We start from the raw sequence: 13,010 nt of genomic DNA, 5'->3' as shown, positions 1-13,010 counted from the left end.
CCACCCCTCCCCTTCAGCTTCAAGATCTTAAGTGCTTGATTTACATACAGTCATTTTAAGTTAAGTTATAATGATTGAGTATATATTTCATGTATTTATAATGCATATTTATATTTATGTATTATATATGTATTACTATGTATTATATATAATATAATGTATATTATAAAATATATATATATAATATTCTTAGTTCTCTATGCTGATTTTGTCAGCTCATGTAACTGAATAAAGTCAGATAAGAGGATTTAGCTTCTACTGTAGTTATAAGTCTGAACTTAGTAAATGACAACCTCTGGAATTACTGCTGACTTTTGTGGCATGTTTTATTTTGCAGGGTATGGGGGAGAAGGCATGTATGCAGAAAGAGCCATTTCATGAAGAAAATCAGGTAATAGAAGCAGACACAGGCTATATAAAGGGAGGAAGGGAGACAATACTAGATGAATGACTCATCTCTGGTTTCTGATTCTCAGCCTTTATGAGAATCAACCTTATTTCTTAACCTTGACTTCCATTAGATAATCATAGATCTTTAAATGTAGTCCGTCTTTTTCCTCAGTCGCATGATGATAATTACAATTAGAAACACCTTGAATAAGATCTCTGGATGTCTATTACAAATTTCTGATTGACATTTCTCTAAAGATATATTTGGTTTGAGGCCAACCTACTGCCTGAAAGCAATTTCTCTGAAAGAGATATGCCATGACCAAACTACTACTATACCTAAGATCATATAATATCTGTAGAAATGGATATCTGTCAGTTCTCATTCCCAGAAATTATACCTATCAGAATCTTTTCCGATCTGATCAAATTCTTACCTTCTTCTTTTAGGTCCCATGTATGATTCAAATGTACCCAAATACACTGCAGATAAATTCTTATATTTAGTGTAATTTTGCTAACCAATGAATGAGCTAGAAACAAATGGAACAAACATATCACTGACATGAGAAAATCAATCTCCCAACTCTCTAAGCTGTTTTCCTTATTTCTTTCCATTTGTTCTTATTTACCATTACCTGTTGACTTCCAAAGGCAGTGCTAGTATTTATCTTCTGATGAGGTTATTTTATTTTAGACCCAGAGACTGGAACAAACCATTATTCACTAATAAGTATCATTTATTTTCATTTGGGCTCTTGGTTTCTTACCAGGTAAATGCTTATTAAATTGAAATAATAAATATACTTGAGGACTGACATATAGCAAAGAATTTTTTTCTTGGTGTTTTTAAGATGAAAACATTTATAAGAGCATGGGACCCCTGGATTTGATTTTCCCTACTGCTGCTCAGAGTACCCTTTGGCAGTTATCTCTCAGCTTGGCATGACTGTGTGTCAGTTGAGCTCTAGAAGCAGCTAGAAGCTTTTGAGCCTTGGAGCTCTTTAGAGATTCTTAGATTGAAACTGTTAACTTTAAGCAACAAAATCTGCATTGTGCCTCCATTTAGTGACAACTAATATTTTGGTACTATTGACCATTTGGAATATTAAAAGGGCATATTCCTATATATTTGACTGGCTTTGAGTTATCTTTTAGGTCATAAACTCAGTTCCAAATGAATCTTGCATGCTTTTAATAATATTAAGTATAGGCTAATTCATGTCAAGTAAATGGGCTATCAAAATAAGAGGTTTTTTTTTAAAGAGCCAGTAATTTAAAATAAGTGACTAATAAATCAATGAATCCATTTGATTGCCTCTGGATTTATTTTTTCAGGCATTTCGTAGACAAATCATTGATTAAAATTTCGGCATCTCAGACAGGGTTTTGGCATTATGTTATGCCTTCAATCTGACATCTGAAAAATGGGTTTACGTATTTCACAGATAAAAATCTTTTGAAGTCGGGGCACCTGGGTGGCTCAGTGGGTTAAACATCTGACTTCAACTCAGGTCACGATCTCGCGGTTTCTAAGTTTGAGCCCTGCATCGGGCTCTGTGCTGACAGCTCAGAGCCTGGAGCCTGCTTCAGATTCTGTGTCCCCCTCTTTCTCTGCCCCTCCCCAGCTCATGTTCTGTCTCTCTCTTAAAAATAAATAAACTTTTAAAAAATGTTTTGAAGTCTTTTGAGAAAGTTGTTACAGAATTATAGATTACTGTTTTGCTGCTCTTCCTCTCTACAGATTTCTATTCTAAATAATATACTTCGTGAAAATTAGTAGAAAAATAGATTCATTTTTGAAGCCTATATCTCTGTATCTATCTACTTACCTATCTACCATCTACCAATCTTCCTGTGCTTACTTAGCATTCCATTCAAGTTGAAGCAGACGTTATAGAATAGGAAGAGGCTAATATTCCAAATTTAGTTAAATTATGAAAAATTACAGTGCTTTTCCTGGTGATTGTATTATACTAGAACAAAAGATATAGTCTTACATTTCAAACGCCTTGTTAGAGGTGAGTAGATTCACCTCAAATCATTTATGTGTTTCTCTCTCTTACTGGTTTTAAGTTCATTTATAATTTGCATCATGAAAATTTCTGAATTGTAATTCTTTCTAAAAAGAGTGAAAGAAACAAGTCCAGGTGTTTATCATAGTTCTCAAGATGAGCATGAACAGGAGTTATCTTATCCAATAATGATTGATCTATTATGACTCAGAAAGTTCTTGATATTTATAGAAAGACTAAAAAAGACTAAGAGAGTGAGGCTACCATACTAAGATGTATATTGGGCTATTTGCATTCCATTTGAGTATCTTCCAAGAAAAATGTCAATTAAATACCTTCCAAATGTGTGGCATCTTAAAATTGATTTGAGAAATATGCTTTTGCAAGTAATTTGAATACTGTTCAATACATTAGCATACATTTAGTTTACTGGTTCCTTTTAAAATTGTGATTTTGAGCAACTTAGTGAATAATTAAATCTTAATGTTTAAAAAACTGATATTTTTATATAAGGTTTTATTATAAGTAGATATTCAGTTACATATGTTGGGTATTATCATGTGACTTTAAAATTTTTCTCATTTAATTTTTTTAATATTTATTTTTGAGAGAGAGAGAGAGAGAGAGAGAGAACATGAACCATGAACGGGGGAGGGGCAGAGAGAGAGAGGGAGACACAGAATCTGAAGCAGGCTCCAGGCTCTGAGCTGTCAGCACAGAGCCTGAAGCAGGGCTTAAACTCACAAGCCACCTCATTTAATTTTTTATTAGCAACTTCTAAACTTTTAATTTAAACCTGGGATATTCAATTTTATTTAAACTTGAAGCTCTGAGAATGTTTTTGAAAACTTGGATTTCTTTATTTTGTGTCTCTACTGTTTCTTCACTTGGAATTCTATACATATAGTAGAATGTATAAGACTATGGATTAACAAAATTTTGGAACTTGGCACAAAGTTGTTTCAGGAAGATTGGAACCAAAGAAAGGTTTTGTTCCTCTGATTTAGAAAGAAGAGCAAAAGTGCAAGAACTATAAAGAATATGCAGTCTAAGATGGTGAAACAGTTTTATAATTCAGGTGGTTAAAAAAAAAAGAATTAGATGCAAGTACTATTTCCCAAAGTATGATCTGTGGAATACCAGTCCCACAAAACAGAAAAGATTCTGTGTTCATGTAAATTTAGAAAATGTTGATAATGTATGTATACATTCTGGAGTCCTTAATCAAATTAAATATCTTGAAAAGCTTCCCAAAATGTCCAAAATTATACATATAAAATTTATTTCCCAAGCCTTTTGAAATAGAATTTTAAAAATACTATTAATACCTCAGAGAGCAATTCCTAAAAATTACTTTCCTAGAATACAGTAGGAGGAGACAACATGTGATAGCTGTCTAATTTACTGACCAACTTTGAAGTTAGAGGAAGAGACAAAGAGAAAAAGAGAGAATATCTTTCTCACTATCTATCTCCATAGAGATGTAGATATATAGATATCTATATATCCATATATCTATATAGAGAGATAAAGATATAGATAATACTTAGATATTTTTTAAACCTTTATTAATTTTCTTTAAAGAACTTTGAGATCCTTTAGATTATTGGGTTAATATTGGTAAGAACAAAAGTAAAAATAGCCAAAATTAGCATTTGTGCCGTTACTTGTTGATGGGTATTCTGAATTCATCAGAACTCATCCCCATTGAAAAGTAAGAAGCAAATCAGAGAAATTAAGTACCTTGCCCAAAGTCACTCACTATTTTTTAAGTTTATTTATTTATTTTGAGAGAGATAGACAGTGTGAGAGGGTGAGGGGCAGAGAGATAGGAAGAGAGAGAGAATCCCAAGCAGGCTTCATGCTGCCAGCACAGAGCCTGACATGGGGCTCAAACTTACGAAACTGTGAGATCATGACCTGAGCTGTAACGGAGAGTTGGACATTTAACTGACTGAGCCACCTAGGTGCCCACAAAGTCATTAAACTATTAATGGCAGGGGCAGGTACCAAACTAAGGTTGGCTTTAGTCCGCAGCCAATGGGTTTTCATTACACCACAGTCACTTCACCTACTGAACTTTGGTGCTTCTCAGGGGTAGACAGAGATGGGAAGGATTAGATATGCAAGTGAAGTAAGATATGGTCAAAGCATTGAAAAAATGGAAACTTAAAGGATATATTAAGATGATCTACAAAATAATATTTTAGAGAAAGAATAACATAAGCTTATTGGAGGGGTTGCTGTGATTATAAGTAACTGATGATGTGATTTTCCACTTGGGATTACAAGCAATTTGACATAGGACTATGGGTTTTGAAACTGCATCATTATTTCCAATCCAAGATAGAAAAACATCTGGAAAAGCTCCTTGGCCACCTTCTCTAGTTTGCAGATGGGAAAGTGGGAGGGGAGCAGAGAATATGTCAGTATTCTCATATTTGTTTGTAGTCCAAATGTATATATAGTATTTGACTAATGTGTTAAGAAAGTTCTGAACTCTTTCATAACCAATATTATCTAAAATTACTGCTGTTATAATTAGAAACTCAAATTGCTATAGTACAAAACTTAAAGCCTGCATTTCTTGGCCTGGTAGAATTTAATGAATGCACTTTCGTCTGACAGCTTTATATGTTTAGTGTTTTAGTGAACATGCAAGGGCATCTAATTTGCTGAACTGTCAAGTCACTAGACTGGGTAGATTATTGGATATACATCTAAACCCTCATTTCACTTCTCTCAGTTATCCACATTTGTTGGACCCTTTAATTTCCCCAAATAGTCCTCGGATTGTGTTTTGGAATTTTGAGAGTTTTAGTTCTCTTAATGGCCTTCCCCAATGAGCATAGTTGAGAAGGGATGCAGGGAGAGAGTAGATGTGTGCATTTGCTCTGGCACATTAATTTTCAAAGAAGGAAATCGTCAGAGGAAGAGCCACTGGTGACTTTAGAACTGTACTGTTGAATAAGAAGCTACTAGCATGGTATGGCTGGCCTGAGTTGAGACATGCTCAGTGTATAATACAGACTGGATTTCAAAGACAGTACCAAAAAAAGGTGAAATATTTCATTAATATTATATTGATTACATGTTGACATCATAATATTTTGAATATATTGAGCTGTGCAGATATATGATTAAAATTAATTTTACCTGTTTCTTTTGATTTAAAAAAAATCTAGCTACTAAAAACTTAATAAATTACACATGTATCTTGTTACATTTCTGTTGGAGGGTGCTGCTTAGAAATTATTATATTTATTTAATGAATTAAAGAAAGTCATAGTTGGGGTTAAATTTGAGGCTTGAACCACAGTTTGGGTTAAATCCTCTTGTATAATTAAAGAGGAAATTCTAAAACTACAATTTAAAAGAATCCCAGTTGTGTTTATCCTTATCTACAAACTTATCAAATTGTATACATTAAATATGTACCTCTTTCTGTCAGTCATATGTCAGTTAAATGGTTTACAAAAATGAAAAGAATTTCAGTTTATCTGTGCCTGCTTAAGAAAAAAATCCATATGTGTGCATGCACGCATGTGAATGTGTGTATGAATATTTGACTGTTGTAGTGTGGTTAATTTGTGACCGTCCTTTAAAACAACCTAGTTCTTTAATTGAATCAGTTTTGTAAAAACACTTAAACCGACCTGAAACATCGTCAGTTTGGTTCTCTTATTTTCACAAAACTTCAATTTATTTTAGCAGGAGTCAATAAATATGACTGTCCCTGAATCATTTTGCTTATACTCATATTTCTTTTTTCCTTTTAGTGGTATGCCCAAACCTAAAAATATACCTTGTGATTTTTCCATTTGAATATCCTGCTATGCTTCTGAAAATGAGTTTACAAAAATATAAATGACAAGAATTATTATAGTGTATTCTAATTATAATATTCTAATTCTATTCTAATTCTAGTATTTGAAGACCCTGAAACATTTTGGTTGGCATTACAAATGTAAAGTTTTAAAATTTCCTAGGTGAATTACAAACATATAAAAAAGGATATCATATCCACGTTTTTTTGAGAAATCACAAAACAAAGTACTATTAATAGCTAGATTATAGCAATTTGAAATTTTCCTTCAAATACACATGCTAGATCTTAGTTCAAAAGCATGTAAGTGATTTTTTTCTTTTCCCCTTTTCCTAGTCTCACTACGTTGATTTTGTGATGGGATTGACCTTATTTATTAAAAATAAACATGTAAAAATGTGTTTTAATTTCTATAGGACTTCAAAAATATCTTTAAATATAACAATACTTTAATATAAACACATTGCTTAAATTGCTGGCTATCAAATTATACACCAGAAGGAAATAATGAGACTAATTTGTGTCATTATTAATGTCTCTCTACAATAAAGAGGTGTGAAAAATAGGCCACAGAACTACAACAGAAAGTCCCAAATTACTTCCAGTGGTGTTATTCTCAAGTCATATGATAGCTTTATACAATGCAGTTCACTTAAGCCTGATTGTACCAGAACAAGTTTTCCTGAAAGACTCACTATGGTCCAGGTGACCTATTTTGTTTTCTTTTGTATGTCTAAGGCTTTTCATTTGAAATACTCTACTTAGGAATGTGAAAGTGATTGACGTGAATGGACACGACCTAACCCATTTCTCCTCCCTGTTCTTAGCCTTGTCACTTCAGACTCCAAACTACTTTCTCCAGGCCTGAGAAAAGAGAGGGCCTGTAGGAGAGCAAGGTTATCACACTTGCTGGCCCCCTCCTCTGTAGCACGTCTGTTTGGCATCCATATGAGTGAGGGTTTCTGAACTCTTGGTTCAGCTTATTATTCTTCAGCAAATACCTCTCCAGTCAGCCAGTAACAAATTGTGCTGATCCCTGAGCTGAATCTTTTACATACATTATTTTATAAAAACTTCTCACAAAAATCTTAAGTAGATAACTTTTCTAAGGATATGCCAGTGGTAGTTAGCCATATTAGCACTCTTGGTTGCAAGTGATAGAAACCAAAGTTAAATTTATGTAAGAACAAAAATAAAGAGGTCATTTGTTGACTTATATAATCAAACACTTAGGAGTTACTTCTAGGTTTAGAAAAGGCTTGATTCAAGGAGCCCAAATGATGTTCGTTAGGTCTTTCTCTTTGTTACCCATCAGTGCTTCCTCATGTGTTGGCTCCATTCTCAGGCAGACTATCCTTCTTGTGGTGGAATGATGGCTGCCACAGACAGACTGGGAAAACATCCCCAGTAAAAGTGAAAACTTCCATTTCTAGCAGTTTCCTAAAAAGTCCTGGGCCTTCCTCTGATTTGGATCAATTAGAGTCACATAGCCATCTTTGATGTTCACAAGATAGAATATTCTAAGAGGGTTATGCTTGGGTCATGGGAGCAGGGGTCAGGTACATCCCTTTCTCTAAACACATGACTTAGAGTAAAGGTGGACTGATCTCTTAAGCAAGATGGAGAGGCTGTTACCAGAAGAATAGATAGTAGACACAGGAAGGCCAAAAATCACAGATGGGCACTAGGGAGGCCAACCAGGATCTGAACCCAGGTTTTATTACTGTTATTATTATTATTATTATTATTATTATTATTATTTCCAAGCTAATGATAACATGACTATACTATATCAATATCCTTTAAACTGAAATGCCCTCTTTTCCAATAGTTGGTATCCATTAGCTAACACTGCTCTCTCCTCAATAAAAAATAGCATGTATATAGCTTGAATTATTCCTTTCAGCAAAATAATTCCTTTTCAGCATTTTTTCAGATGGTGGCTATTTCTTAAATTCAGAATACAATAATGAGCACCTCAGGAGCAAGGACCATCTTTTCTTCCACTTTTGGACAGTGCACATTGCAGGTAGACTAATGTGAATCACAGAACAAATACCTTTCATTTGCATGATGGGCTATATTTTGTTTCTGACTTTAGTAAGTACATCTTTTTTTTATTGTTTATTTTTGAGAGAAGAGAGGGCATGAGCAGGGGAGAGGCAGAGGGAGAGGGGAACAGAAGATCTGAGGCAGGCTCCTCCCTGACAGCAGCGAGCCTGATGAGGGGCTTGAACTCATAAACTGTGACATCATGACCTGAGCCAACGTCAGATGCTCAACCCACTGAGCCACCCAGGCACCCCTTAGTAAGTACATATTGACTTCAAAATAATGAGAATGGTTTTCTTTCTAATAATTCAACTTTTTAAAAAGCATCCTTAGTCTTCATAGCATACCACATACTCTCAAACACTGCTCAGATGCTTAATATCACAGACAGATGTTCTCAGAATTTAGGTGGTATTCTCAGGCAAATTATGATGGTTGTTGACATTTATGAATGTCTCATATCTTATATATATACTTGCTGTTTAATATGTGTGGCTTTTTAAAGAAAGAATACATGAAGTATTTGAGAAATAGTATAAGGTTATACAATTTCTGTTTTTAGTGGTTAGAATAAGGATTTGGATTCAGACAGGCTTAGTTTCCAGTCTTGATAGATATGTGGACTTGAATAATCTCAATGTCACTGAGCCTTAGTTTTCAAAATTTGAAGGGATGTTGTAGGATTTATAAAATAATATATGTGAGGTGCCTAGCTCGGAGCACAATGCCTGTAACTGCCCAGTAATAAATGGCTCCTCCTTTCCCTTTTCTCTCCTCCTCTTCCTGTCATAAATTGTTATGGTCAAATAAGTCAAGACCCCATTTTAACATACTTACTTATACCTTCCAGCATCTGTGGGGGAATGCAAAAGGTGTCTTGCAGTATCAGGACTGTACATGAGTCCAATACTCACTCTGTAGACCATCCTAGTACATTGCTGTTGCCATATTTATATTAACATGCCATGACCTTGCTTAGTTGGGAATGAAGAAGAGGGCTACCTAACCCGGATCAATGTCCCTGATAATTATTTATCCAATATGAGGCACTGATACCCTCTGTGAATACCATCTTGAAACAGATTTTGCTTAAATTACTTTGATGAACATTTATTAAGCACCTCCTTTCAGTTGGCTTGGGCTCACATCCCACTTCTGCCCCTTACTAAGTCTGTGTCTTGAGCAAGTGGTTTACTTTATTCATCGGTAAAATGTAGTGATCATAGTGCCTACCCAAGGAGTGGTTGTGCAGATTTAAAGAATTGGATGTTTAATTAAGGTGCTATGAGCAATATTAAATAAAAGTTAACACTTAGCCATCATTATCAAGTACAATATGAAGGTGACTGAGAATTTGTCTTTATTCCCTAAGTATTCCCATCTAATAGTGGAGGGAAAAGAGACATAGTCCAGATAATTCTATTGTCATCTAAACTTTATGCTAAAACAGAGGAAAGGGGATTCCAAAAGTGGTGAAAATGAAAATTAATTTTCACTACAATTGCCATTATATACCTGAGACACAGTGATCTCTTTCTACTGTTGAAGGATTTATAGAAAGTGATGTTATTATCTATTTATTCCATACAGTTTATTCTGTAGCATGTGGTCTTGAACTGTGTCTCTTTTTGCATGTACCTGTTAATTTTCCCCACAAAGATGGTAGGTTCCTTGTCATCAGGAACTGGTAGACACTTGAGCATTTGTTGAATTGAATTAGTAAAAGTCATATTTTCAAAGGCATAAATAGGGGCACCTAGGTAGCTCAGTCCATTGAGCATCTGACTCTTGGTCGGTCATGATCCCAAGGTCGTGGGAATGAGCCCCACTTCAGGCTCTGTACTGAGTGTGGAACTTGCTTAAGATTCTCTTTCCTTCTGCCCCTCTCTCCCACTCACACACTCTTTCTCCTTCTTTAAAATCAAATAATAAAAATACTAGCTGGATAGCTAGTATTAATTTATGGGATATACAAAACCAAATCTTTGGGGGCGCCTGGGTGGCTCAGTCGGTTAAGCGTCCGACTTCGGCTCAGGTCATGATCCCCCAGTCTGTGGGTTCGAGCCCCACATCAGGCTCTGTGCTGACAGCTCAGAGCCTGGAGCGTGTTTCAGATTCTATGTCTCCCTCTTCCTCTGACCCTCCCCTGTTCATGCTCTCTCTCTGTCTCAAAAATAAATAAATGGTAAAAAAAAATTGAAAAAAAAAAAAAAAACCAAAACCAAATCTTTGCAAGGAGATCCTCTTGCATCTGGATGGCTACATATTTAGGTGTTTTTTTTTTTTTTTTTTTAGCTGGACTATTAAAATAAGCAGTATTGTTTCTAAAGGTATGCAGTGAAGTTATTGTTGAATTTGCAGATAGAATTAATTTTTTTGAAAAAGCTAAGAAAATACTCTGGCATCATTTACATATACATAAAATAGCATAAGTTTGAATCAGGCAGTTCAGATCCTGAGTCTACCCACTTCTCATGTGGGTGCTTAACTTTTCTGGACCTTTGAATCTTTTTCTATAGAATGGGGTTATAATAAACTTTATTTGTTGTGAGAAGTAAATATGATTATGCAAATCAAGGATTTACATGCAAGCACACAATAAATAAATGGAAGTCATAATAATGATAGTCTTTTATTGTTTGGGGCAATCATGTTCATATTGTTAATCACTTCAGAAGTAGTTTTCTCTACAGGTTGATTAGACACCTTTTGGTCCTTAGAACAAAGAGTGTCCACAAAGGGCCATTTTCCCTAATGTATTTCTAACTATCTCTGAAAACTACAGAATAACTTAAGTACTCTGAGGGGATATTTCCATCTGTTCAATTTTAAGATCCAATAAGGAATGAAAAGAATGTATGGAGCACAGGGGACCCAATAATGTATCCTCTGATGTCTTATTGTTTCTTTTCTTTTTTATGATTAGGTATTAAATTGTATAATTTTTTTTATCCTTCCCCAGTGCATTGACTATTAACTAAAAACTAAAAGAGTATAATCTAGAAGTTAAAAATGAAGAATCTGGAGCCATATTTCCAACATGACCTTGGGCCAGTCACTTAAATCAAATGTGTGCCTCAGTTTCCTCATCTAGAAAATGAAGACAATAATGGTATCTATTTTTTAGACTTGTTGCAGACACTAAATAAATTAATGGACCTAAGGCCCCCTAAATAACACTTGACATATCATAAAAGTGCCATATACATGTTAACTATTATTGGTACTTTCTCTTCCTGAATCAAATCTGTTTTCTACTCCTACATCTACCCCTAATATTTTTGTACTGCTTTCACAATTTTTTTCCATATCTACAATATTTTATTAAATGCAATTTTTACTTAGCTTTATATCGAGCATTTATAGATATAAAATCATAAATGTTTTGTGCTTTGTACCTTTTTATCATCCATGAAATAAATATACAACCTTATAGAACAGTTGTCTGTGTATCACCCTAAATTCTCTCATATGCTTCCATATTATATAATACCACATTTATTTACAGTTTTGTGCCATTTGCTTGAAGCTTCAAATCCAATCTCTATTTATTTTCAATTATGCAAAATTAGGAATATATAATAGAGTGTGAGAGAAAGAAGTATGCAATAAATAAAGCCATACTAATTAGAGACATTTTATTTTTAAGGTCAACCTATATTCATATTGCTTATCTATTCAGAAATAATTTTTGCTGCAAATTGATTAAACACTTTATTCCTGAGAACACGTAATGTTTGTCCATGAAATGCAGTTCATAAAGATAATACATGTATACATGTGTACAGGTACATATATATGTGTATACATACATGTATGCACGTGTGTGTGTGTGTGTGTGTGTGTGTGTGAGGGAGACAGAGAGAAAGCTCTAGTGAGGGCTTAAAGAAATGCAAAAAGTGAAGAGATTGTGGTGTACTTTTCTTTGTAACATTACATGGTTCATACATGAAAAAGTTTAACATTTGTGTCCGTATGATGAACTTCAGTAGTAGTCATGAAAGTACTCTCTAATGGTGATAAGATACAGATTTATCCTCTTAAATAGTTAGTACTATGGTATCCCATCTGACCTTAAGAAAATACTGAGTAATTCTCTAGAAACCAGACTATAAAATGGTAACCTCTTAGAACAACAGCTGTCTCTGTAAAGGATCTGCTAATCATTTACATCTCTCAGTAGAAATCCATAGCTAACTATCATTTAATTGGTGAATGCAATGTGACCTAATCATCTCCATGAAGTCCTCTTTCCAGAAGGTTCATCCCTTGGGATAACAGGAAAGAGCCTGAGGAATAAGGAATTAATTGCAGAAAGATAATGAGCATGGTTTCAATCAGGCTGAGGGGAGAGACAATGTGATAGAGAACTTAAATCTCAAGGTTCTGATTTAACTACTTTATTATCAATTAGAACAAAACATTAAGCATGACACCAAACTAGGTACTATATAAAGGATGCAGACTAAACTGATTAGCAAAATCAAAAAGAGACAAACTTAAAAAAGAAACCTAGTCTCAGCGCTTTCACTTAGAATCTGAGTAGGAAAAGCTCAACACAGTGTGTATAAAGATTGGAGATGCTTTCAAATTTCTACCTTTCCGTAGTCACTGCCTTTCACTCTTCCTTGGTCTGACTAGAAGTTCATACCTTTGTTAGAAAACAGAATTAGGCATTGTCTTCCCCAGAGCACCTTCAACTTACTCATGCTAAGAAACAAAGCAAA

Source organism: Panthera leo, chromosome A1 (assembly GCF_018350215.1).
Source record: "Panthera leo isolate Ple1 chromosome A1, P.leo_Ple1_pat1.1, whole genome shotgun sequence".
Taxonomy (NCBI): Eukaryota; Metazoa; Chordata; class Mammalia; order Carnivora; family Felidae; genus Panthera; species Panthera leo.
Note: the sequence above shows the minus strand (reverse complement) of the source record.